A 26,280-nucleotide genomic window follows, 5' to 3' on the forward strand; every position below is an offset into this window, starting at 1 on the left:
AACAAGGCAGTGCATATTCGCTACATTACCTACTCAAAAGTCTTGGAATACCGCCCTTAGTCATTACATACATCGGGATTTATTGCCTTAATTCTACTAAAAAATCACATGTTACATTCTTGTAAGACAACATTATATTTCATTTCATACACTTAACAAGATAAACTTGCACATATACATCGGTGGTAACTAATATCGGATTAACAAAATACAGTATTCTGCATTTAAATGCATTGCAACCAGTGACATTTTGTTCGCACAAGGGGGCGTGGTCATTTTTTGTTTTGACTTCAACTGTTAACACAGCGGAGATTACACACACCTACTCCCTAACTTCTTACCTCCAATGGTATAAATTCATTGATTTTAATATATAATTTTTTGTTAAGTTTAAGTTGTTTTTTAATTGTATCAGTTAATTATTTTATATTTAATTTTCCATGCCCATCATATTGACGTCCCTCGGCTTCAGGTCCCCGTTTTCCCGTTGAAATAAATGTCCTGTTATGCCCGTACTGCCCTCGTCGGAGAGGTGTGGGTCCAGGCCAACGTGGCCGGGACCGGGAAAGGCGGGACCTGGAGGGAGAGTGAAGTGATTGCGAGGAATGTTGGTAGGTTGTCGCAAGCAGAACACGGCATTAACGAATTTCACGAGCCGTCTTTTATTAACGCTTATAAAGTCCTGCCGCAGCCTGGCGGAACCGTCGCGGAACAAGTGCCCTACCACGGCGACACGGACTCCCTGATGACGGGGCGGTTCTCAAATACGTTTCGGCGCGAATCGTAAAGTTTATTAATGCTAGGCTGACCCAGTGAGAAAGGGCCCGAAGACGGAACGCTGTACATACGCGGCCCGTTACGTAATGTTCCGTGGACGGCGAAAAGTTCAGAGACTCGTAGCACCACGTTCGCGTTGTAGAAACTGCCCGCTAGACACGTCTCCCGATGACTCGTAAGTTAACAATGCTAAGCTGATTCGCGGTGGCAGCTCAGCTGCCGTGACCGACTGCGGACTGAGCGAACGTTCAATCCCGAGCGCAACGTGCGCGGCTCGCGGAGCAACGAACACGTCTGTCTCCGCTCGAGACCAGGACGCGACTGCCTCTCCCCGCTCGCCCGCGGGCCGGCGCCCGCGGGTGGCGGGGAGGGAGGGGAAAATCGGCCGGCGTGGGAGAGAGCTCCGTCCCGCGGCGCGCCAGGCTGCAATTACATACTACGGCGAAACACTTCAGAAAAAGTTATTGAATTATTTACAAAGACATACACGAGACATTAATTACACAGCGAACTTGCACAATGAATAATAAATAAAATAAGTTAATTACACACATTCAAATCCCTTAATCGTTTACAAATATATACACACTGAAATAAAAGATAAAGTCACATAGAAAAAACACTCGTTGGCATGCTAGGGCGCACGCGGGTGCGTCCCTGGCCGTCGCACACACTGGGGTTCACTGGGGGGGAAAACAGGCCCCCTCAGGCCCGCGTCGGTGGCCAGGTACGGCCTCTGTATCTGGGAGGGTACGACGACTGTCGTCATATGCCCCCCCTCTCCCGAGGCCGTCCTGGCCCCCGACGCCGACCTAGACCGGCAGCCGCGTCCGCGTCCGGCCACTTGTCTGGTCGTCGGAGCTCGTCACGTCATTCCGTCCGGGTCGGGCAAACTGGGGCAGGAGCTGCATCACGCTGCAGCGTAACCCCCCGTCGGTCGTTTGTCTTACGTCGCGGGGTTTGCGCTGACTCCCCCACTCGTAGTCCCGGAGGTAGTGGGGGGCCGTCTTCTCACGCGTGGACCGGCGCAACGCCGGTCCCCTCCCCGCGTGAGCGGTCATCCTCGGCTCCCCGGAAGGCAAGTCCAGGACCACCTGCTGGGCCCTGTCGACATCGCCCTCCCCACTGAGGAGCCGGACCGTTACCCCGTCTGTCACGTCCTTGCTCACGTCCGTCCCCGTCACCCGCCGTTCCCAGGAGTGGACGTACCTCCGTCCACGTCTCTGGGTAGGCTCCGGCAACGTCACCACTGGTTCACTCAGGTCGACCAGGTCGCCCTGAGCAGTGTTGTCATGTGTTACGTCCTCGATGAGTGGTCCATCAGTGTCGTTGGCGTAGGCGCTGACGTCATCAGGCGGGAGCACCCGGTCCACAAAGCGCTCCAGCTCTGCCATGCTTGCGCCACGCGGACCCCTTCCGCCCCTTCTGACGGGCGTCCGTTCCCCGCCCCCTCTTGCCAGTTGCCAACCACCGTTCCCCTTTTGCTGTCCCCCCGTAGGAGGCTGAGTCGGTGTCGTCGTGGGGGCCCGTCCATGTGTCGTGCCCCAGGTGTCGTCGTCCCTGTCAACGTTCCTGCCAACCCCCCGCAGTGACTTGGGGTGGGCGTGTCCTCGTCGACGTCCCTGATCCGGCTCCGGTGGCGTCACCACGGGGTCACCGAGGTCGACCAGGACTCCTACTGCGACGTTGTCATCGGTCCTGTCCCGTGTGTCGTCGTCCCTGTCAACGTTCCTGCCCACCCCCCGCAGTGACCTGGGGTGGGCGTGTCCTCGTCGACGTCCCTGATCCGGCTCCGGTGGCGTCACCACGGGGTCACCGAGGTCGACCAGGACTCCTACTGCGACGTTGTCATCGGTCCTGTCCCGTGTGTCGTCGTCCCTGTCAACGTTCCTGCCCACCCCCCGCAGTGACCTGGGGTGGGCGTGTCCCCGTCGACGTCCCTGATCCGGCTCCGGTGGCGTCACCACGGGGTCACCGAGGTCGACCAGGACCCCTACTGCGACGTTGTCATCGGTCCTGTCCCGTGTGTCGTCGTCCCTGTCAACGTCCCTGCCAACCCCCCGCAGTGACCTGGGGTGGGCGTGTCCCCGTCGACGTCCCAGGTCCGGCTCCGGCGGTACCACCACAGGGGCGCCGAGGTCGGCCAGTACACCTTCGGTGACGTCATCCTCGGCCTCGTCACCGTCCACTGGTCCGCTGTCGTCGTGGTCGTACTCGTCGTGCGGGTCGCCTATCAGTCGAATGTCGTCCCTGTGCACCTTAGTTGTCCGTCCGTCGGCGCGACGCACGAGGTACGAGGTGGTGCCCAGTCTGTCTACGATCTCCTGTGGCCCCGCCCACTTAGGAGCCAGACTGGCGCAAAAGCCCCGCTCGCCAGCCGACAGGTGATGACACTTAACAAACACCTGCTGGCCAGGCTCTAGTCGTGCTGGGGGCTGGTGCGTCTGCGGCGTACGTCTAGTCAGGTAGTCAGCTTGGCGACGTCGGGCGTCTTCGCGCAGATCGTCCGTGGTCATGTTGTGCAAGTCGGGGGTTGCGCGCGCTTCCCCGGGCAGGGCGAGGTTCCGGCCCTGCACCAGTTCAGCGGGGGAATGGCCCGTGACCGCGTTCGTCCGACGGCGCAGGCAAAACAGCAGCGTCGGCAGGTGCAGGTCCCACTTGGTGTGGTCCTCGTCCAACCGGATGCGCAGCTGAGTTTTAATGTCCTGATTCCGCCTTTCGGTCGGATTCGCGCGCGGATGGTAGGTGGGCGTCGTGTGATGCTCCACCCCCCAACCCGCGCAGGACACTCGCCAGCTTCTCCCCGTGAACTGCACCCCGTTGTCCGTCAGCAGGACCGCGGGGTACCCGTATCGCGGGAAGAACTCGCGCTCGAGCAGGGCAATCACAGTGCCGGCCTTCACGTTTGGTACTGCGAACGCCTCCGCCCAGCGGGTGAAGACATCCGTGACCACAACAATGAATCGCCGACCACGGGACGTGCGAGGATACGGCCCCATAATATCCACCGCCACAGTGTGGAAGGGATTCCGGGGCCGTCGTGGGACCTGCTGCTCCTTGCCGTCGGGTCGCCTGGACTTCCGCTCCTGGCAACGCAGGCAGGCCCGCACGTAGCGTCTTACTTCTGCCGCGTCGCCAGGCCAGCGGAACGTCCGTCTGACCTCACGCAGCGTCTGCTCCGCGCCCGGGTGTCCCGCCAGGGGGTGGTCATGCAGGTAGCTCAGGACCCAGCGCCTGGCCTCGGGCGGCACGTGGGTCCGCCACCCGCTCGACCTGTGAGCCCCCCTGGTCTGGAGCACCCCGTTCAGGCTCCGGCAGCCCGGTATCACCCCCTCCCCACACTCTGTCAGTCGGGTCCGGGTGTCGGGGTCCCGGAGTTGCGCCGCGTGGACCCACGCCAGCAGGTCAGTCATAGTCTCGGGTCGCGCGTCAGGTGCAGGAGCAGTGGGGCTTGTCAGCGCGTACAACGCGCACGGTCGCGGCACCGAGTCCTCTACCCCGCGCTCACGCTCAGGGAGGAGCACTTCCTCCCAGCCCTGGTCGTCGTGGAACTCATTCTCAGGGTCCGGATTCCGGGACAACTCGTCGGCCAACTGATTTTCACGTCCAGGAATGTGCTCGACCGTGAACGAGAATTCCTGGATCAGCATGGCCCACCGAGTGAACTTAGACTTCCGGCCCTGAGCGGAGTCCAACCAGCGGAGGCATTGGCTGTCGGTTCTCAGCGTGAATGAGCGGCCCTCGACGTGGTGACGGTACCTCTGTAGGGCCCAGACCACCGCAAGGCACTCTTGCTCATTCACGTGATACTTCCGCTCAGCCTGCCCAAACTTGGCGCTGGCGTACTCGATCACGCGCCTCTCGCCCCGGTCATCCATCTGGTACAACACCGCCCCCATCCCCTCCTGACTCGCATCCGTCTGGATGAAGATGGGGCGGCTGGGCACCAGGCGTGAGAGCGTGTGACAGTTCCTGAACCGGCGCTTCACCTGTCGCAAGGCCTCGTCCGCGGCGGGGGTCCACCGGAACTTAGTCTTCGGCGACAGTAGGTCCGTCATCGGGGCCGTCACCGTGGCGAAGTCGGGGACGAAGGACCGCAGCCAGTTGAGCAGCCCCAGCAGCTTCTGGAGCTGCTTCCTGGTCTTCGGTGCCCCCTTTCCCTCTATTAGCTCCAACTGCTCAGGTCGGGGGCGGCACCCCTCCGCCGTCACTATGTGTCCTAGGAACTCTATTTCCATGGCCCCAATGTGGCATTTCTTTGGGGCGCACGTCAGTCCGTGTCTGGCCATACGTTCTAGCACCAATGCCAGATGGTGCGCGTGTTCCTCCCACGTCCTGGACCAGATGATAACGTCGTCCAGATAGGCACTGGCGAACTCACCAATGTACCCATCCAGAACACGTACCATCAGGGCCTGGAACGTGGCAGGGGCGTCCATGAGACCAAACGGCATGGCGCAGAACTGGTAACGTCGACCGTCTGGTGCCGTAAATGCCGTCTTAGGGCGGTCCTCCAGACATACCGGCACCTGCCAGTAGCCTGATTTTAAGTCTAGTGTCGTGAAAATAGTGGCGTCCCCCAGTCCTGCCAGTGCATCTGTGATATTGATCTGCGGGGGCGGGGCGGGAATGGTCAGTTTGTTTATCGCCTTGAAGTTTACGCAAAAGCGTAGACTTCCGTCTTTCTTGGTGGCCAGCACCACCCGTGAGTTATACGGGGAGGTGCTGGGTTCCACTACCCCGTCACGTAACATCTCGTCAATTTGAGTCTGTATGGCCTCCCGTTCCCGGATGCCAAATCCGTATACCTTCTCAAAGGGAGGGCGGTGCGGTACCATCGGTATCCGGTGCTCCGTCACGTTTGTCCGTCGTAGCCGGTCCGCGGCCGCAAATACCTGTGCCTGAGAGGTGAGGACATGGTTGATGACATCGACGTACTCCTCTGGAACACCGTGCTGAAGGTCTTCTAGGCGAATGACTGACTGAGGGGGACTGGGGGGAACCTGGTGCACGCCGTACACCGTCCAGCGCCCCTGGGTGCCGAAGTGCATCCGGCCAGCTCGTACTTCCACGGTGGCGTCGACCTCGTGCAGCCATGGGACCCCCAGAATCAGCCCCTCGCGGAGCTCGGGGACCACCCAGGCCTCGACGTGGCTAACGTGACCAACGATGCTCATTGTTACCTGAGTGATGCCCCCTGCTGCAACGACGGCGTCCCTGGTGGCCAGCTGCACCAGCTCCCTCCGCGGTGTCACTGCCTCCGCTCCCACCAGGTGGGCCGCGATGTAGGTTCGGCTGGCGGCGGTGTCCACCAGGGCCAGCATCTCCCGCCCGTTAGCGCGGACAGGAATTCGCAGCAGCTCCGGCTCCTCGGGGCCGACCTGCCCCAGCTGTGCAGTCGTCTGTCCCCCACCGCCCCCGGCCACCTGGCCGTCCGGGCGTGGGGAACTCGCGGCGAGGTCCGCGGCTCGCTCCGGCGCCGACGTGTTGACGTTCCGGTGGTCCACCTCGTCGACGACAGGTCGACGAGGCGGCTGGTCCGGCCCTGGTATAACCGGCCTCAGGGCCGCGGTGGTGGCGCCGGCAGTCAGCTGTCCCTGCACGGAGATGGCCGGCGGGATGCCTGCGCTGATGCTCTGGTTGTCCGCCCCGTCGACGGCGTGTCGACGAGGCAGCTGGTCCGACCCTGGTATACCCGGCCTCAGGGCCGCGGTGGTGGCGCCGGCAGTCAGCTGTCCCTGCCCGGAGATGGCCGGCGGGACGCCTGCGCTGATGCTCTGATTGTCCACCCCGTCGACGGCGTGTCGACGAGGCGGCTGGTCCGGCCCTGGTATAACCGGCCTCAGGGCCGCGGTGGTGGCGCCGGCAGTCAGCTGTCCCTGCACGGAGATGGCCGGCGGGATGCCTGCGCTGACGCTCTGGTTGTCCACCCCGTCGACGGCGTGTCGACGAGGCGGCTGGTCCGGCCCTGGTATACCCGGCCTCAGGGCCGCGGTGGTGGTGCCGGCAGTCAGCTGTCCCCGCAGTTGCCTCGGCGTGGGGACAGCTGATGAGGAGTAGTCCCGTTGTCCCCTGCTTCCCGGCGGCATACAGGACGTTAGTGCGGTAGGCGCCGGTGGTGGTCGACGTGTTCTGTCAGTTACTGGGACTGCCGGTGGCTGGCGGGCCGGGGAGCGGCACCCAGTTGTCCCTCCGCCCCCGGTCCTGCGTTTCCCGCCTGCGACGTGTTGCCTTCGCGCGCCTCCTCCCACGCGGCTCTGGTGGGGCAGAGGCGATGCCAATGGTACGCGTCCGGGCAAAAACGGCATCGCGGCGGACGTTCGTCCCTCTCTCTCGTATCTGTCCGCTCGTGACGTCCTCCTCCTGTCGCAGCTGGTTCCGGGCGTTCCCTGGTGCCACCGCGGTCTGTTGTCCTGCGCGGTCCCGCGCCGCCGGCGTAGCTCACCACGGCCAAGTCACTGTCCGTGACCTCTGTGACGGTGACCCCCCGCGGCCCCGAGCGAGCACGGGGAGCTCTCGCGCCCCTGAGTGCCGTCCTCCACTGCGACATGTCACGTTCGATCACGCGGGCGAGGGCCACGAACTCCTCCGTGTCACGACCAGCAGCCGTCCTCATGAAGGGGCGAAACTCTGGCAGCAATTGTTCGACAATGGTTGGCAACGCCGCACTCACGTCCCCACTTGTCCCCAATCGGCGGAACATGCGTAACTTCTCGTAAATGAACTGTTCTGCACTCTCGTCCTCCTCCTGGTTTCGGCAATAAAATGTCCGCAAACACATTGCCCGCGCCTGATCGTTATCAAACCTAGTTTTGACTTGGCGTACAAAATGTCCCCACTCGGTATCAAAACTCCCGGCCATTGACCACCAGTTCCTTGCCTCACCGCGGAGCTGTCCCGCCACTCGCGGCGTCCACTCCGCCCGTCGCACTTCGTACCGTTTTAGGAGGTGTTCACACTCCCGCAAAAACTCCCGCGGGTCCTCGTTGTCTCTCCCCGCAAACTCTGGCAACTCAAACTGCGCGCTCACGTACCGCACTACCGGCCCATCTGCGTCCGCGTGCCTGTCCCCCTGTTCCCGATTACTGTCCTCAACTGTGCTGTCCGTGCTGTTCGCGCTCTCGGCCGCGCCGCCGGACCCGCACACCTCGTTTTTTACGTCCATTTTCGCGGAGTCTCCCTCCTCACCCAAGTCCGTTTCGAAACTGATTAGATCGTATCTTTCTTGTCCCGCCTGTTTCCACGCCATCCTGTCCTCCTGTGCTACTGATCCGCGGATCGTGAACACAATCTCCCCCAGTAATACAATACGATCCTCCCCAGCGCGTTATCTTCAGTCCGGGATACCGCTGCACCGCCGTCTTGTATTTCTGTCCCCCACGACGCGCTATCTCTCGCCGAAACGTCTCGTGTTCGCGCCGTTCCCGCGCTGCGTTATCTCCCGCCGGCGCGCCGGCGCGACGTCTCGAATTCGAGCCGCTCCCACGCCGCGCAGCCGCACCTGCTTCCGTTCTGTCCTGCACCTGCGCGCTTGCGTGCGCTTGCGTGCGCTTGCGTGCGCTTGCGTATGCTTACGGCCACACTAGTTGGGCGCCAAATGACGTCCCTCGGCTTCAGGTCCCCGTTTTCCCGTTGAAATAAATGTCCTGTTATGCCCGTACTGCCCTTGTCGGAGAGGTGTGGGTCCAGGCCAACGTGGCCGGGACCGGGAAAGGCGGGACCTGGAGGGAGAGTGAAGTGATTGCGAGGAATGTTGGTAGGTTGTCGCAAGCAGAACACGGCATTAACGAATTTCACGAGCCGTCTTTTATTAACGCTTATAAAGTCCTGCCGCAGCCTGGCGGAACCGTCGCGGAACAAGTGCCCTACCACGGCGACACGGACTCCCTGATGACGGGGCGGTTCTCAAATACGTTTCGGCGCGAATCGTAAAGTTTATTAATGCTAGGCTGACCCAGTGAGAAAGGGCCCGAAGACGGAACGCTGTACATACGCGGCCCGTTACGTAATGTTCCGTGGACGGCGAAAAGTTCAGAGACTCGTAGCACCACGTTCGCGTTGTAGAAACTGCCCGCTAGACACGTCTCCCGATGACTCGTAAGTTAACAATGCTAAGCTGATTCGCGGTGGCAGCTCAGCTGCCGTGACCGACTGCGGACTGAGCGAACGTTCAATCCCGAGCGCAACGTGCGCGGCTCGCGGAGCAACGAACACGTCTGTCTCCGCTCGAGACCAGGACGCGACTGCCTCTCCCCGCTCGCCCGCGGGCCGGCGCCCGCGGGTGGCGGGGAGGGAGGGGAAAATCGGCCGGCGTGGGAGAGAGCTCCGTCCCGCGGCGCGCCAGGCTGCAATTACATACTACGGCGAAACACTTCAGAAAAAGTTATTGAATTATTTACAAAGACATACACGAGACATTAATTACACAGCGAACTTGCACAATGAATAATAAATAAAATAAGTTAATTACACACATTCAAATCCCTTAATCGTTTACAAATATATACACACTGAAATAAAAGATAAAGTCACATAGAAAAAACACTCGTTGGCATGCTAGGGCGCACGCGGGTGCGTCCCTGGCCGTCGCACACACTGGGGTTCACTGGGGGGGAAAACAGGCCCCCTCAGGCCCGCGTCGGTGGCCAGGTACGGCCTCTGTATCTGGGAGGGTACGACGACTGTCGTCAATATATTTTATACATATATATATATATATATATATATATATATATATATATATATATATATATATATATATATAAACATACTTGGGCATTCATAAAGAAGTGTGAGAAAGATAAAAACTAGGACTAATTTCTTTGGCGCGCGACAGTAACGCGCAGCGACGACTAAACCGTGGATAGGTGGAAATAAGTCTAAAAGAAGTCACTCTTGGCTCAGGCAGTCGTGTAGCTAGAGATGACGCAGAAAAATGTCATGCAAAATATTAACATGAGGTGTTTAAGTACCTAATGATGTACTTTCAGTTTATCCAGATGTTTAACGTAAGCACGTTGCTTATTGAAAATAGTCGCCGCGAAACTTTTAAACATGTAATTTATATTTCCGCAAAATGCACGCGCAGTAATTGCAGTGGTGCGTAAATTTTCACTGAATTTGTCAGTGGGCTTCAATTCGTAAATTGTAGCACTAAGTTCTCACTACACAGCAAGCGAGGTGTTTATACTGCCACGAGAAACGTCTGTGTAGCAACAAAGCAATGGGTGCTTGGAACCTGCAGTATTAAAATTATTGTGTGGTGCAAATTTACGCACACACGCATCACTGGTGAACTGGCCTGCGATTTGCCATGTAAGAACCAGCTGGTGGAACTTTAGTGATGATGATTTAAAGAAATATTATTGTGTGATGCACATCATTAATGTTGACCGGTATGTCAGTACCTTAAGAAATTTGAAGACCACACCACACATTTTAATGGAACAAACCATAGATAGTTTTTTGCAAGTTACAATATTTTAATGTTGTGTTTAAATATTTTTGTGTGTAACGAAACTGACTTTAATTTGGAATGTTTTAAAGGAATAGTAGGAAAAAAAACTTTGTATGTTATCATGGTAAAAGAAAAATATATTTTTAAATATAAAATTTATACATGTATTTGAATTCGCCCATAAATATTTTACTTTGTAGTCAGAACAAAAATTTACACATCAGAAAACCCTGGCCATTTAAAAAAAGTTTTAATTTTTATATAGTTTTTAGACATTTTAAATGCTGCAAATAATACTGTATGCAAGTTGAAAACTTAAATAAACATTTTCGGTGGTATTTTATTATTTTATTAAGCTAACAAATCGTAAAAGCACCAATAAATTATACTTTACATTTTCATTTGTGTTATTTTAACTATTACTAATTCCTCCTTAAATCTGCTGCTGCTGTTTTTTAAGGCTCACGATCTTAAATTATGGGTAGTTGTCCAGGTATTTTCGGAGTTGTGTTGGAAATATTTTTGTTTGAATTTCTTTTATGATGTTTGAGCCTCCACGTATAAATAAGACTGTTCCTGGTAACATGTGGGGACTGTCACTGTCTGTTGATGCACCCGGGAACAGTGACATTTTTAATTCTTAAAAAACTTGACGATGCTCCTTCTGCCTTCCTGTAGAGATCGTGAGTCCATAAAGAAAATAAGTGGGTCCCAGAGTTCGGTCCGGCCATGTGACAGGAGGCAGAGGCGTGCCAACTGAAGGACTCCATAGGATGTTTAAGCTACCCAGGATTCCATATTCAATGAAACGAAGAATACACGTTTAATGTATAGTGGTTTAATTGCACTGGAACAAGGTACACTGTGCTATCGTACTTCTCACTGTTTCTGTTATAGGATAGACATCTCTGCACTAATGCGGCCCCTTCCAGTGGCAGCATTGCTAGTGAAAGTCTCTTCCGATGAGTGATGTGGTGGAAATATTCTTGTTGAACTAAGTCCCCGCAGCTAATACTAAAGCAAATACATGAAACCCTAACACTTTACTCAAGGCATAGATGTCGTCGTGCTTTTAATGTGCATATGATATGCAGTACTATACCGATGTGGTGGACATCTCCACTATATGCCCGATTGTGCGCGAAGGTTTTGATTCTGCATTGCATGGAGGCTGCTGGCCTCTGGGAGCTCCTCATGGTGACTAACTCTTTCTCTAGCACCTGGCCGGAGGAAGACACTACCTCCTGCTTAGAAGCGCAGAGTGCAGGAAATCAGAAGTGGCCAGTTTAGAACACAATCCCAAGTTGAACAATTTGTATTTATCAGAAATTGAAATCTGTTACAAGTTTAAGTTCGTCCTAGAAAACATATACATAAACCCTTTTGCATAGTTCGGCGAAAGCATCTGGCCACACCTGGCGGAGTGAGACTGCCAATGTAGCCGGTAGCATTGCTATCTTTGTAGAATTCGTGCACTGCTTACACCTGTACTGTGCTGCGCGCATGGGTGTGATCATCGCACACGCTTCTTGGCAGGTGTTGATAATGCATAACGGCCTGTGCAACAAGAGGATCTTCGATGGGTGGTGTCAAATGCCCCCTTCAACGAGGTTGCTATGTGCATCACCACCCTTCATACACACTGTTTGGGTGCACAGGGTCACAACACTGGGATGTAGGGAAAGAGCCTAGGTTGCGTGTCTAAACATCGGGGACCAATGTGGTGTGACCCCTGAAAACTGGTCTATCCTGTGTATCACTATACTGTGAACTGCAAAGAGGTGTCTTCCCATGAGGTTGAGCTCCCCTATAGTGCCCTAGGTGGCCCAGCACCCTGTGCTCTCTGGGTGTATTCTCTACAGGAAGCTTAACCACCACATCGGTCCCCTTTAGTTCTATCGGTAGGGTGATAGTGCCTAGAAAGTAGTCCCAGCAAAGGGGTTGGAGACCTTAGCATAAAACTTGGTCGTCTCTGCACTTGGATGGGGTCAGTCTTAACTAGCCGGCTATCCAGGAAGGTTCTGGAAAGTTCGATAGGTGTAGGTTCTACTGAGGATGGTAGGGTGTCCATCTCATAATCTTGCAGGTAGTCAGAGGGTTGGTGTAACCATTTCGACTGGACCGTTTATGGACCATGCATGGTTGTGACAGGTATATCTCCAGGGGTTTTCTGGATGGTTTGTTACCTGGGGCGACCATCCTGCCAGGTTTGCCCACATCTGGATGCTCTCCACATCCCCGTTACGGTTCCTTTGCACCCGAGCAACACTGCTTGTCATCTGTCGCCACTCCCGGTGCAGGTATCTCCCTATGGTTTTCTTCCCCTCCTCTCCAAAAACTGGTTTCTCCACTGACATTGAGAATGTGGACTCACTAATATTCAATTCTGGTGACCATCGGGGCACATCGATTTCATTGTGCTCGAAAGCCATGGCTTCGCTATCCTGTTGCCAGGCAACTGGAATGTCCTCCAGGTATTTCCAGTGAGGTTGAGGGAAGATGAGTGGGTTATTTTGCTACAACTGAGGCTGGCGAGTGACGATCCCGCTCATTCATTCCCGAGGGAACAGGTGAGGCGAGAAGGACATCCGGAGGACATGTTCAGGCTGGTCGGGATGAGCTGGTTGTGCCCTATCTGCTCCCTGATCTGACAGGTAAGACAAGTACAGGACTTGTTGGTGCGGCCAGGGTGACTACAGGGGGCCTGGGTTTGGTGCCCTCCTCCCTGGCTTCCTCGGGGCGCTGCTCCGACAATTCCAGTTTGGGTTACGGTGGATCCCTGCAAGATGTCACTAGACGCAGGTCGTCCCAGTGGACTTTGGCTGAGTGGTCGTTTGGAGTTCATATGGCATAAGAGAATAGGCTGGTTGCTCTCAAGATTTGGTGGAGTGGTGATCATGTGGGCGCTAGACTCGAACAGAAATTCCAGGCCTTCACTGAGAGGTGGTGCTGTCGCACATACACTTACTATCTGGGCTCTAAGGGGTCTGGTAGGTGTGTGGTCTATGGTGTTTTCTCTGCGAGAAAATTTGCCTGTCTCTAACAGACTTGTTCCTGCATGGTGGTGACCTGAGTACGCAACTCGTCTCCCCATATGTCCTCGGTGGCAGCAGCAGCTACTCGGCACTCTTCTGGCAGGGATAATTTCTGTCCCTGCAAAAGTTCAGCTGGGTAGTGTCCAGTAACCACACGAGTGCTCCTATGTAAGCAGTACAACAGCTTAGGTAAGTTGGCATCCCACTTGGAAGGGTCATTCCCCAGGTGGAGGCCAAGCTGAACCTTGATGTCAAAATTCCTCCACTCTGTGGAATTTGCACAGGGGTGGTAGGTGGGCATGTAATGATGAGATATACCTCATTGACTACAGCCCATTCACCAGCATTTCCCTGTAAACTGGTGGCAATTGTCCATTATTAGGACCTTTGGGACACATGTAACACGGATAGATTTTATCCTCCAGCAGCTTTATGATAGTGCCAGCCTGGTTGTTTAACCTCGGAAATGCCTCTACCCATCTAGTGAACAGGTTGGTAATAATGACCAGGAAGTGCTTCCCTGTGGAAATGCGCGGATACTGACCCATGATGTCTAGGGCGAGAGTGTGAAATGTTTCGCTTGACCGGTGGGGCCGCTGTTGCTCTACCCCATTGGCCCGATGGGCCTTCCACTGCTGACACAATTGGCAGTGCCTTATGTAATCCCGCACATCGTGGGCGACCCCAGGCCAGTGAAATATCTGGCAGAGCACTTTCTGGGTATGCTCAGCGCCTGGGTGCCCCGCGAGGTCGTGCTCGTAAAAAATGGATTGTCGTCAGCCAGGCGAAGTCGGGCACGTATGTCCGCCAGGTGTCAATGTCCCCTGGTATCCACATATGAAGTTCCCTATAAAAGCACCTCCGGTCCAGATAGTGTTGCATCCCACATGCGACTATCTCCGCATGAACTGCCTCGTCAACCTGCTGTGGCTGCTGTATGATCTCAGTGAGATCAGCTAGAGTGCCATGTAGGCTGGGATTTGGGGTTTGAGCAGGTTGAGTAGTTTAAAGGATAGTGGGTGTGTCAAACCCTCTACGGGGCAGAAGGTTTTCCCGGTAGTGGTAATAGGTCTTCTTAGCTGCTCCATCGTGGTACACAGTCTCGGGGTCGGGGTGACAGCCAATTTATTCTCGTACCCCGGCATATGTTCTACATGAAGTTCAAATTATGTTATGTGAGGATCCACCAGGTAAATTTCAATTTATGCCCCCTGCACCTAGTCCAGCCACTTGAGCACTGGCTGTCAGTCTTAAGTGTGAATGTTCTGCCTTCCAAATGATGCCGATACCTTCCTACCGCCCACACAACCGTCAGGGACTCCTGCTCGTTCACATGGTGGCGGCATGACACTGGTACGAACTTGGCACTGGAGTACTCCACGATGTGCCACTCGCCCTTTGGCTCCAACTGGTACAGGACCATGCCCATGCCCACCTGACTGGTATCTGTCTGTAGGTATATGTTGTCCATGGGCTGTAAATGATCTAGGGTGTGGCACTCAAGAAACAAGCATCTGACCTGCTAGGGTAGGCCCAGAATTAGGTTGTCCCTCAGGTCTCGTAACACCCAGGCTGTTGTCTGACTGGTCATATCTCGAATAGTGATTGTTACCTGAGTGCACCCAGATGTGAGTACACAAGTTATCTGGGTGGCTACTGGTGCTCCAGGTCTGCCTCCGGCCCCAAATTGGCTGCGACGTAGGTGTGACTCGCCACATAGTCTACCAGGGCATGGACTGGCCGGCCATTCAGCAGTCCCACATCATCGCCCACATGTCCCAGCCGAGAAGCTTCATCACCTGGTACCACAGGTGGTTCCAGAGTCATCAGTGGCACCTGGTGCTTGGCATCACTCTGTAATCTCAATAGTTACCATAGTAAATTGATAAAAATTCTGCAGGTAATTGGTGCACATTTGCAATAATGGTTTTGAATCTATGTATGTTGCCTGCCGTATTAAAAACAAAAAGTAAGTTTTCACTAGGTACTTTACTGCATTAAACAATTTTTCGGGAGATCTTTTCAGATCGGGTATATTGTGGGGTAAAATGTGGTAATTAAATAAACATTAATATCATGACTAAATAATTAAAAGTGTGTTAATGATTCAATAATGCTTTAAACTAACATAGTATAAAATATTTAGATGTCACAAAAATAATTATTGTTATTTAACTGTCCCTTAATATTAAGTAAATAACCCAGTATCAAAGAAAGGTATTTTTTTTTTAAATAATTACAGCTGCAAGGCCAAACCATTGTCAAGTGACCACAGGAAAAATACTACACATAAAATTAGTTGGCAGTAGTATGTAAATGGGGCTCTGGGCGCAGGGTCCAGGGTGAGGTGCCGAGGTGCCGAGGTGCTGACCGCCATATTAGATTGTGACGTCGCGGCGGCCATTTTGGATCTGCCATCTTGGATCCGCCATTTTGGATGACGTCATTTTGTTTTCTCGAACATTCCGGCCTTGTGTTTTCCGCCATTTTGAATTATGACTTTGCCGTTGGAATTTCCGTTACGTCCGCCATCTTTAACTTTTTTAATTATCATCCGATTTTAATGAAAAAAATTAAAATTTATAAAAAAATTAACTAATAAAATTTTATTAAAAAATATTTAAAAAAATTACATTTACGACATGGAGCTCGGAGTCCTCGGTTCGAACCCGACGAGTGCAAAAAAAATAAAAATGGCGACCGCTCCTTCCCCGTGGTGGTTGCTGGCAGACTGGCCCCCACCATTTTGTTCATTGCATATATATCATCAGGTAGTATGACATCATGTCCAGCAACTTGTCTTCGTTTGCTGGAAGCCATCATCATGTTATCGTCGGCTAGAGTGCGCTGATGCCATGTTAGTTTAATTCTTACCCGCTAGAGTGCAGTAATCATTTATTATTACTGTGACACCCGCCATCTGGTCATTTTGACGCCATCTTGGAATTGTGTAATTATTTAGCTAGTAATTCGGAAAACATTCCAAAATTCATTAAATAAATCACTCATTAATTTACATATTGATTCGATCGATTCCTGTCCTTGGTTCGATACCCGAACGATGCAATAATGTTTAATTGTATGTTAAAAAATAATAATAATTTCAATGAACCATGTTCAAAAATCTTAAAGAGACTCTAAATTAACTACTACAATCATTCTATAATCCATCAAGAACACCATACTGGAAATTCGTAATAATTAACCTAGAAATTCAGAAAAAAGTTCAAGATTCATTAAATAAATTTGCAATCAATATACTGATTAATTACATCGGCTAAGGTACTTAGTACGATCCCTGGGTGATACAAAACAACTTTAATTTAAAAAGATACCACAAAAGTGACAGGTTTGAGAAAATAAAAACACTACATGTTCTTTTAAAAAACAAATAATTTTATTACATAAATTCTACACTACTACAAGTACAAAAAACACAGACAAATTACTAAAGTCTTGTGGATTTCTCGATTTCTGCATTTGCCACCCACGAATTAAAGCGAGGTGGAAAGCCCCACCACCTGACGTAGGACAGTCCATATCTACGTTTTATATTCTTCTCCACCAAGTACGTATCGGGATACAATGTAGGCTGAATCTCTTCGGCATAGAAGCCACCATGGATAGGTTTGTGGTCCAAATCTTCGAGGTAGTAGGTCCTAGGCTCTGATTCACGAACATGTGTCACATGGAAAAGTTCAGGACTTCAGTTCGCAGTGAAACCTTTCTCGAAGATACCTTTCTGCTTGGAGATTCGCACAATGTCACCGACCTTAGCTTTAAGCTTTCGTGGATCTTTCTTCTTCGTGTTGGAAAACACTGTTTGAAGCAGGCGATTGTCCGTTACGTCCTTTGGCTTCATTTTCGTGGTAGAATGCACTGTGGAATTATACTCGCTTATTAGTTTCGGCAAGATGTCAAGCCACTTGAAATTTCCGTTAGCCGTGAACTGCCGCCACATCTTGGAACGCAAAGTTCTGTTAAACCTTTCGACAACGGAGGCTTTGACATTACTAAATGTAGAGTAGTGTTTGATGCCATACTTCATCAAAGCCTTGAAGGTTGCATTGTAGAATTCTTTCCCGAGGTCCGTTTGCAGGTAAAACGGTACAGGTAAAACCTGCAAAATATTGTTCATGGCCTTGGCTACGACAGTTGCAGTCTTTGATTTTACAGGTCTAGCCCAAGCGAACTTGCTATAAAAATCGATGACTGTCAACATATACTTGAAACCTTTATTCAATCGGGACAATGGTATCATCTCAACAAGGTCTGCCTGGAAGAAATCATCAATTCCACGAACTATGACTTTGCGACGAAGATATATCCGTCTGGCAGGAGCATGATGTTCGCGAGCGATTCCGGTTCGACTCATTGTATGTAGCCGGCTTCCCTCAGTTCTTCAAGTATGGAGACTATTTCGTTGATGTGCGAATAGTTTCCTACACTAAGCGAAGCATGTAGAAGTCTAAGACGATCAAGTAATTCATTGGGGTCGGCCCAATATACATAGTCAAATATCTGACCACTTTATAGCTTTTTTAAACCTTCTTCATGTACTGTTAGTTCACTGAAGAGATTAGCGAGAATGTCGATTTTTTCATGATCATCGTCTTTATATACACCACTATCTGGATCGTTATCGCGAAAATGTGCATTGGTTAGCCTTAGCAGTTTTTTGTACGCTTGTAAGTCTTTGTGAGAATATCCTTTAGGCTCCCTGCGAAACAGCAATTCGTACAGACCTGGAGTCCCGCGTGTTTTGAACTCTTCTACGCGGACGATATTTCCTGGTAGAAAGTCTATTTCTTTAGCACCGAGGAACCACTTATTATTTTTTCTGTACTCTCTGTAGGTCGTGTCTTTATTCCGACTCGTAAACGATATCAGGTATGGCCGGACCATTGTATTAACTTGGTGTCCCTTTAACGGTATTTTTTTCTTGTGCAGGGACTCTATACTCGTTAAGTCCTCTTCTTCTCGATCTGGTTCATACTTTCTCTTCTTTACAGTTGGCATTTCATCTTCAACTTCTGTCTTCACAATGATGGCCGATTCTTCCTTGTTTTTAAGTTCGTCGAGACGACTAGTGATTGGTTTAAATATCTCCTCATTTGCCATCTCTCGTGCAAGTCTGGTTCGTCTAGCAAGTAGATATTTTTCACGAACAGACTGTATAGCTCGATGAAGGTCACTGGCCAGGTCCGACATTGTACTGGCTGAAAACTTATTGCAAGACCTCCTTTTATACTTTTTTATTCGTTCGCAGAAACTTCTTTCTTGTGTTTGGCTGAATCTGAATTTGTTGACAAGTGAGATAGTGATGCTTTCAGACAACTTTGCAAAGTCCTCAGATCGTCCCGTCTTTGTTCATTCGATACTTCGATCATGTCACGAATGTGAGAATCCGAAGCTTCCACGCGCTGGTCGATGGCAACGAGATACTCTAGTAATTCATTTTTCACACTTTCTAGTTTTTGAACCAGAAGCGAAATGTATTTGCGGATAACGTCGTCATGAGACTTGAGAGCAGTACGTAAGTCTCGACTGCTACGACCGAATTTCGAAATGCTATGGCTCATGTTTGACGATAAACTTAACGAAACCTCGTCTGTACCTGCCCTTATATAGAGGCCAGTCTTTGACTATACTAGGAATCTGTGTTCGTCTTTTCAACACAAGGAGCACATGTCTTTGAATTCCTGGAATGTCATGACTGTGTTTACGTGATCGTCATAGAAGTGACGTAAATTAAGTTCGTCCATGCGAAAAAGTACTACGACATTCGCGTGGTGCAGGCGTGCAAAAAGCCAAGCAAAAATTACAGACTCTCGACAAGAAGATTAAAGGAGGATTTCTTCCTTTGCTTTTGCCTGCATTGTGTGGTCTCGGCGGCCTCATCGGTGCAACGAGCGGTATAGTGCGAGCAGTTAACACTCCGAAGGATGAGCGCAAGCAGTTAAAGGAAGCACAACGACACAATGCCAGCATGGAAGCCATAGCCATGGGTAAAAAAACGGCGCAGGACTCTACTTGCTACCTCACAAATCAGGTCGAGGCATGAGAAAGAAACGAATGAAAAAATCCTAAGATCATTGCCGAACGTCCGTTCACCAATATAGATTTAATCAAGTATGCTCGAAAACTGAAAATACCAAATTTCCGAGGCGTGTTTATGCGAGACACTTTACCCAGCAAGCCAAAGACACGTGAGTGTGCCATAATTAATTTAGACACATCGGCAGGTTGCGGCACGCACTGGGTGGCGTACATAAAGTCTGGAAGAATGGCCGAGTATTACGATAGTTTTGGAAATTTACGACCTTCGCCAGAACTTAGGCGGAACCTTGGTCGAACCACTACATTGTTCTACAATTACGAAACGGAACAGAAGCCTAATCAAACAAACTGCGGATACTTGTGTCTTCGCCTCTTAACTAAAAAAAATTAACTGCCAAAACAATTGCTACATAAAGGCTGTGCAGTGATGATAATTTACTAGTCATGTTGATAACACTTACCTTGACAGGTCACGCATCTGAGCTGAGGGCGGTTCATTTGCCGCCTCTGTATTTAGACGGAAAATGGTGTATCGGACTCGTAGATTTTCAAACGTATAATGCCATACTGAATATCGACGAAGAAAATTGCAAGATCTGCTTCCTGAAAAGTGATGGGACCGCTCATGAAATACAGTTACCTGTAGGCTCTTACGAAATTGACGACATTGCAAATTAAATCAGGGATATGTTACCACAGGATGTACACTCTCAACTGCGAGGAAATCCAAACACTCAAAAAAGTATTCTAACATGCAGTGAAAATGTCGACTTTACGAAACCTGGGACCATAGGTACGATGCTCGGATTCGAATCGAAGGTGTATGATACAGGAAGAACGTGCGAATCAACGCGCGCAGTAAACATTTTGCCTGTAAATGTCATTAGAATAAACTGTAATGTGACAAGTGGAACATATCTCAACGGGAGACTAAGCAACAGGCTGCATGAGTTTTCGCCGATGGTCCCGCCATGTCGTGAATGTAAATTATTTAATATTTTTTAATACAATTTTATTAGTTAATTTTTTTATAAATTTTAATTTTTTTTCATTAAAATCGGATACTAAATAAAAAAGTTAAAGTTGGCGGACGTAACGGAAATTGCAACGGCGACGTCATAATTAAAAAAGGCGGAAAACACAACGCCGGAATGTTCGAGAAAACAAAATGACGTCATACAAGATGGCGGATCCAAAATGGCCGCCGGGGCCAAGGTCAAGGTCAAAGGTCAAGGTCACAACCATCCAAGATGGCCGCCTTGACGTCACAATCCAATATGGCGGGTGGCACCTCGGCACCTCACCCTGAACCCTGCGCCCGGAGCCCCATTTACATACTACTGTTGGCCCACATTTTCCACAGGAGCCAACCTGACCGTAAAAACCTAACCCATAATGGGGCCCACTACACATGTCAAATACATGTAATTAAAAGCTAACATAAGAACTGACAAAGTAGTATTCTTACAAATACGAGAGACAAGATTGCGATGCGCGCCTGGTTTGGAGCGGGTTGGCGGTCCCGCACGGCCACTGACGTCACATTCCGTCCATTGACGCAAAGCATGCCACGCGTACCTGGCTGGATTACAAGAGTCCTCGCTACCCACCCCCATCCGCTCCTCACGCACCATCCGGCCTCGGTCTATTGTCATCTGTAGAGGCCTGGGAATTATGGGCTTACAGAGGCCACCGCGAGGGGTTGCATGAATACATGAATAAGCGTCGCTGTTCTGGGTGTTTCGAGAGTATGGTCGGCCCGGGATGACGTGACACATCACAGCCACTCTCGTCCATGTTAGAAGGACGCCACACGTATATAAGCGACGTGGGCTTCCGTGAGCGTTCCGAGCGAGTTCCAAGTGTTTGAAGTGTTCTTAGAGTAGGGGAGAGTCTCCCCCTCGGGAAGTGATACTGGCGATACCCGTGCGAGCAGCGAGAGGTGAAGAGGGCAAGTGGCCTTGTTGAGTGAGCCGGACCTATCTGAAGGCGATACCTGCAAGAAGGCCTGGTGAGCCAGTCGGGTGTGATGAGCGATAGTTGAGGACTGTGCTGCAGTGTGGCGTTGTGGGTGAGTGTGCGAAGGAAGCGGACAGAGGCGGACAGAAGAGCGTGCCACTGTCGAGCCAAGCTCCAGTGGAAAGGGTTAATGTTTCAATAATCAGTGTAAGACTAATTGTTGTGGACAGAAATATTGAGTGCAGTAATTAAATTTATATTGTATACATTAGTAATAAATAAAACAGTACTAATTAATTGATCTCCTATGAACCCAGGAGTTTTCTTGTCACATTATAGCCATAAAAGTATATTATACAACATGAATTATTTTATTGAATAGAATAGTGTTCTTAAAATTAAAGCAAACTGTGTGCTATAATTTTTGAAATGACAACGTCTAATAAATCGATGAACGCCGGCTGCACGCACGAAAAAGTGTCCCATAACGCACATTGTCCCACTACGATGTGTTCCGTTACGCTCATTGTACGCTTGTGCCGCATCTTCCTTCCACTCGATTGGAACAACCATCGATTTGACTTTTCAATCATGTTTTCGTCGTTTGAATTATTAATATTATGTTATTTAACGATCGTCCACCGATTTTCAGCATAATCGGTACGGTTATTTAAAAGTAATGTTGAATTTTCAAATACGTTTATGTACGAACAATGGTGTTTTACAGTTACACATAATAATTCAAATTACACCCGGGATCTTTTGCACGATGTTTTTAAATATATTGTAACACATTATAAATAAGTTTGGTGTATTTGGGATGCGTATTTGTTATAAAATCGTATTATAAAAACGAAATAATATTATTCCCCTATGGTGCTGTTGTCTACGGTGACGGACGCGAACCGAACGAATCGTGCTCTCTATCAGCTGTCGTGGCAACCAGGCATTCGTTAATACATATTTTCCTTTGTTTATCGCGAGGGGCGTTATTATTAATGAATTATAAATAAAATTTCGTGCCCGGGGCCACAATTGAATATAATTTTGAGCTTTGGAAGACATAAAAACGTAAAATATTCTCGACGAATTTTAATCTCGGTCCCAGCGCACCACGATCGTCTGGGTTGGAGATTAAAGCCGAAATTCTTTCTTAAATTTACTAATACTTATTTTATTAACTGCAAGGGCATTTTTATTAAATTCTACGTTTAATTTCACGACGAACAAGCTTAGTCATTAAATGTGTAATTGCGAAAAAGCGTAAAACATTCTCGACGATCTTGAAGTTAAATAGCAAACATGTATAAAAGTTATACTTAAAATAATCTCTTCGTTAAAGTAATAAACATTTTTGAATTAATGAAAAAGTAAATTTATCATTTAAATTGTAGATTTCATTTCACTCCTTCTTTGTATCCATACAAAATAGTGATAATTCAATAAAAATGATTCAATTCTATTCATAAACGTATGCAATCATTACATCAATGTTTTGTTATGACGTTGTCACGTTAAACTATCGTCCGTAAACCGACTTTACAGACAATCAATATTTTTTATCAATACCAGAGCAAAGTTATTTTTACGACTGAACCTAATAACTCTTTTTTTTTTTGCATTGACAAACATATTGACGAAATTTATATTTCTTGGCATTAGTGGTGTGAGGTCAGTCTGTCTGTGGCTACCGTGAAGGAAGGATGTCGTATTGTTTTTTTTAATTTTTGCCCTCACTGGGTTCGAACCAAGGACGTAAGTGCGTGTTTTAAATATTATTTTATTAAATATTATTAAATAAGTTTTTTACAAATTTAAAATTTTTTCCCGATTTACAAGCATAAAAATTACGGATTTTAAAACGGATGGCGGCCGTAACGATATGAGTAACGGTGTTTTTAAATAAAATTTTATTATAATTTTATTACTTTTTTATAAATGATATATATTTTCTCAAATTTCTAGCATACAAATTACAGATTTTCAAGATGGTGGCCGTAAAAATAATTTTCAGCGGTTAGGTCAAAATTAAAGATGGTGGGTGAGACATAAAAAATTATTCTTATTTTTTAAATTTTTATTAAGAATTTTCAAAAAATATTATTAATAAATTACATGTTTACTCTCGCTGGGAAACGAACCGAAAACAAAAAAAAAACGATCAAGTAACTAAACAATTATTGAAGTAAGGAATTTATAAAAATATTTTTTGGATTTTTTTAAAGTGAAAATTCAAAGAAATAGAATTTTATAGTCAAGGTCAAGGTCAGGGTCAAGGACCTGATACCAGCGACTTATGGTGGTTTGTCGTTGGGGAATCTGAACCATTTTTTAGGAATTTGGGTTCTTTCTAAGGCAAAAGTCTTTTGAGATTTTTCGAACTCCAAATTTTTTTAATTTTCATGGAATAAAGCGGGAAATTTTCCCTCAAAACGAGAATTGTTCCCTCAAAAAAGTTTTTTATTATTATTATTTTTTTATAGAAATTTTGAGTTTTTGTCATTTTTGAGGAATTTTGAGTCCAAGTTGGCCGCTGTGACGTCACAATCCGAGATAGGGGACCTCGGCTACAATTCCTCAAACCGAAGCCAGTCCCAAATTGCCTATTTACCTACTACTATAACCAAAGCTTAAAATAAATTTTAAATTTTGTTTTACATTACCTTTCGTGGAGTTTATAAATCATTCACTCTACGAAAAGCAACAATAGGCAAGATACCTGTCTACGAATTAAATATGTTGTAGCGTTGCCTAACACGGAAGTCTATTCTTTTTCAATGCATGAAATACATTACATACATTTCATGTAAAATGCTAAATGTATAAACAAAATGTATTCGAACTACGGAACCAGGCCATGCACAATGTCAGACGTATAGACCAGATATTTTCAAACCTCAAGACCTTCTTCGTCTATAGCTAATATAACATATTTCAAGCAGTAAGACAAAGTCTGCGAACTGTCAGACCTTAAGTATAGATAAAATCAATTAGAAGCATTTAGACCAACGGAACATATTTTACGACTATTAAAGGTAAAAGAATCCCTGAAAAATGTTTTATCAATATCAAGTGGTTTTTTAACCAGTAAATATTCAGAGCTACTACAGAAGTAGCGTACAAATGGGGCTCTTGGGACATGGCTCCGGGTTGAGCAGCCGGAGCCAAGATCCGCCATCTTGGATTGTGATGTCATGGCGGTCATCTTGGATGTCGTTGACCTAAACCCCGGCGTACATTTTGGGTCCTCCATTTTGGATTCGCCATCTTGGATCTGCCATTTTGTTTTCTCGAACTTTCTGTCATCTTGGAATCGAATGTTGCAATTTTGGTTATGGCTGCCATATTGAAAATTCGTAATTTTAATGCTAGAAAATAAAATTTAAAATTTATAAAAAAACTATTAATTTAATGTTAATGAAAAATATTTACAAAGCACTATTGATCATACGTATTGTAATGGTCACCTTCTTGGATTCTAGAAACATTGCATGTTTCGTTATGCCTCTTATTTTGTATGTGTATAATATCATCATTGCACTTTTCGTTATGCCCGCCGTCTTGGATTTAGAATGTTGCAATTATCATTATGGTCACAATCTTGAAAATCTATCATTATTAACAGATTATAATTGGAAAAGATCTAAAATTTATAATCTTTTTAAATAAATTTAAAAAAAAACGCACTTACGTAATGGAGCTCGGACTCCTTGGTTCGAACGCGGCGAGGACAAAAAAAAATATATGACAGATCTTTCCTCCTTGGAGAACTTCGAAAAACTCACCTCCCACCACTAATGCTAAGGCATATATATCGTCAGCTAGTATAACGTCATGTCAGCAATCTTGTATTAGTCCGATTGAAGCTTCCATCTTATTTTGGTCTGCTAGAGTGCGTTGCAAACATGTTAATTTAATTTTTACACCCTAGAGTGCAGTAAAAAATTTATTATTACTGAGGCATCCGCCATATTCACATTTGAGTGTAATAATGGAAATCCGTAATTATATAGCTAAAAACCAGGAAATATTCCAAAATTCGTTAAATAAATTTGTAATTAATAAACTGAGAAGTATGTATATGGGCATACTGGCACAGGCGCCAGGCGGTGGAGCTTGAGCCGGGTCAATGACTATTACTCTGACTTCACGGCAACCATTTTGGACTCAAAAATATCTCAAAATTCCTCAAAAAAGACTTAAAATGACTCAAAAATTGCCATTTTGAGGAAATATTTCACATTTCCTTCCTCAAAAATTAAAAAAGTAGGATTTAGAAAAACCTCAAAAGTCTTTTGCCTTAGAAAGAACACAAATTCCTAAAAGCGGCTTAAAAGTCCTAAGAGCTAGCCGCTCTAAGCCGCTTACATAATCTAGGATTATGACCACACCGTTGAAATTTTCGTTAAGTCCGCCATCTTGAAAATCTTTATTATTTATCCGATTTTAAAGAAAAAATTAACGTTTATAAAAAATCAATTAATAAAATTTTAACCAAAATATTAAAAATACATACTTTTATGGTCCTCGTTTCGAACCCAGTGAGGGAAAAAACAAATAAAAATGGCGACTGATCCTTCCTCCAAGGAAGCCACTGGCAGACTGACTCCCCCCACCACTTATGTCAAAGTATATATATATATAATCACCTAGTATGACATAATGTCAGCCATCTTGAAAATCCATAATATAAATGCAAAAAATCGGGAATTTTTTTTAAAATCATTAAAAAAATTAATTATTGAATTGAATAATAAAAATTTAATAAAATATTACTTAAAAACCACTGATGCACACATCGTTATGGTCGCCATCTTGGATTATAAAAATTTTGCATGTTTTATTATGTCCGCCATCTTGGTTGAGTACGATATCATCGTTACACGTTACGTTACGACCGCCATATTGGGTCCTATTAATGTTACATGTTTCGTTATGGCTGCCATCTTGAAAATATGTAATATTTATGCTAGAAATACCAAAACAAATTCC

This window comes from Bacillus rossius, chromosome 1 (assembly GCF_032445375.1).
Source record: "Bacillus rossius redtenbacheri isolate Brsri chromosome 1, Brsri_v3, whole genome shotgun sequence".
Taxonomy (NCBI): Eukaryota; Metazoa; Arthropoda; class Insecta; order Phasmatodea; family Bacillidae; genus Bacillus; species Bacillus rossius.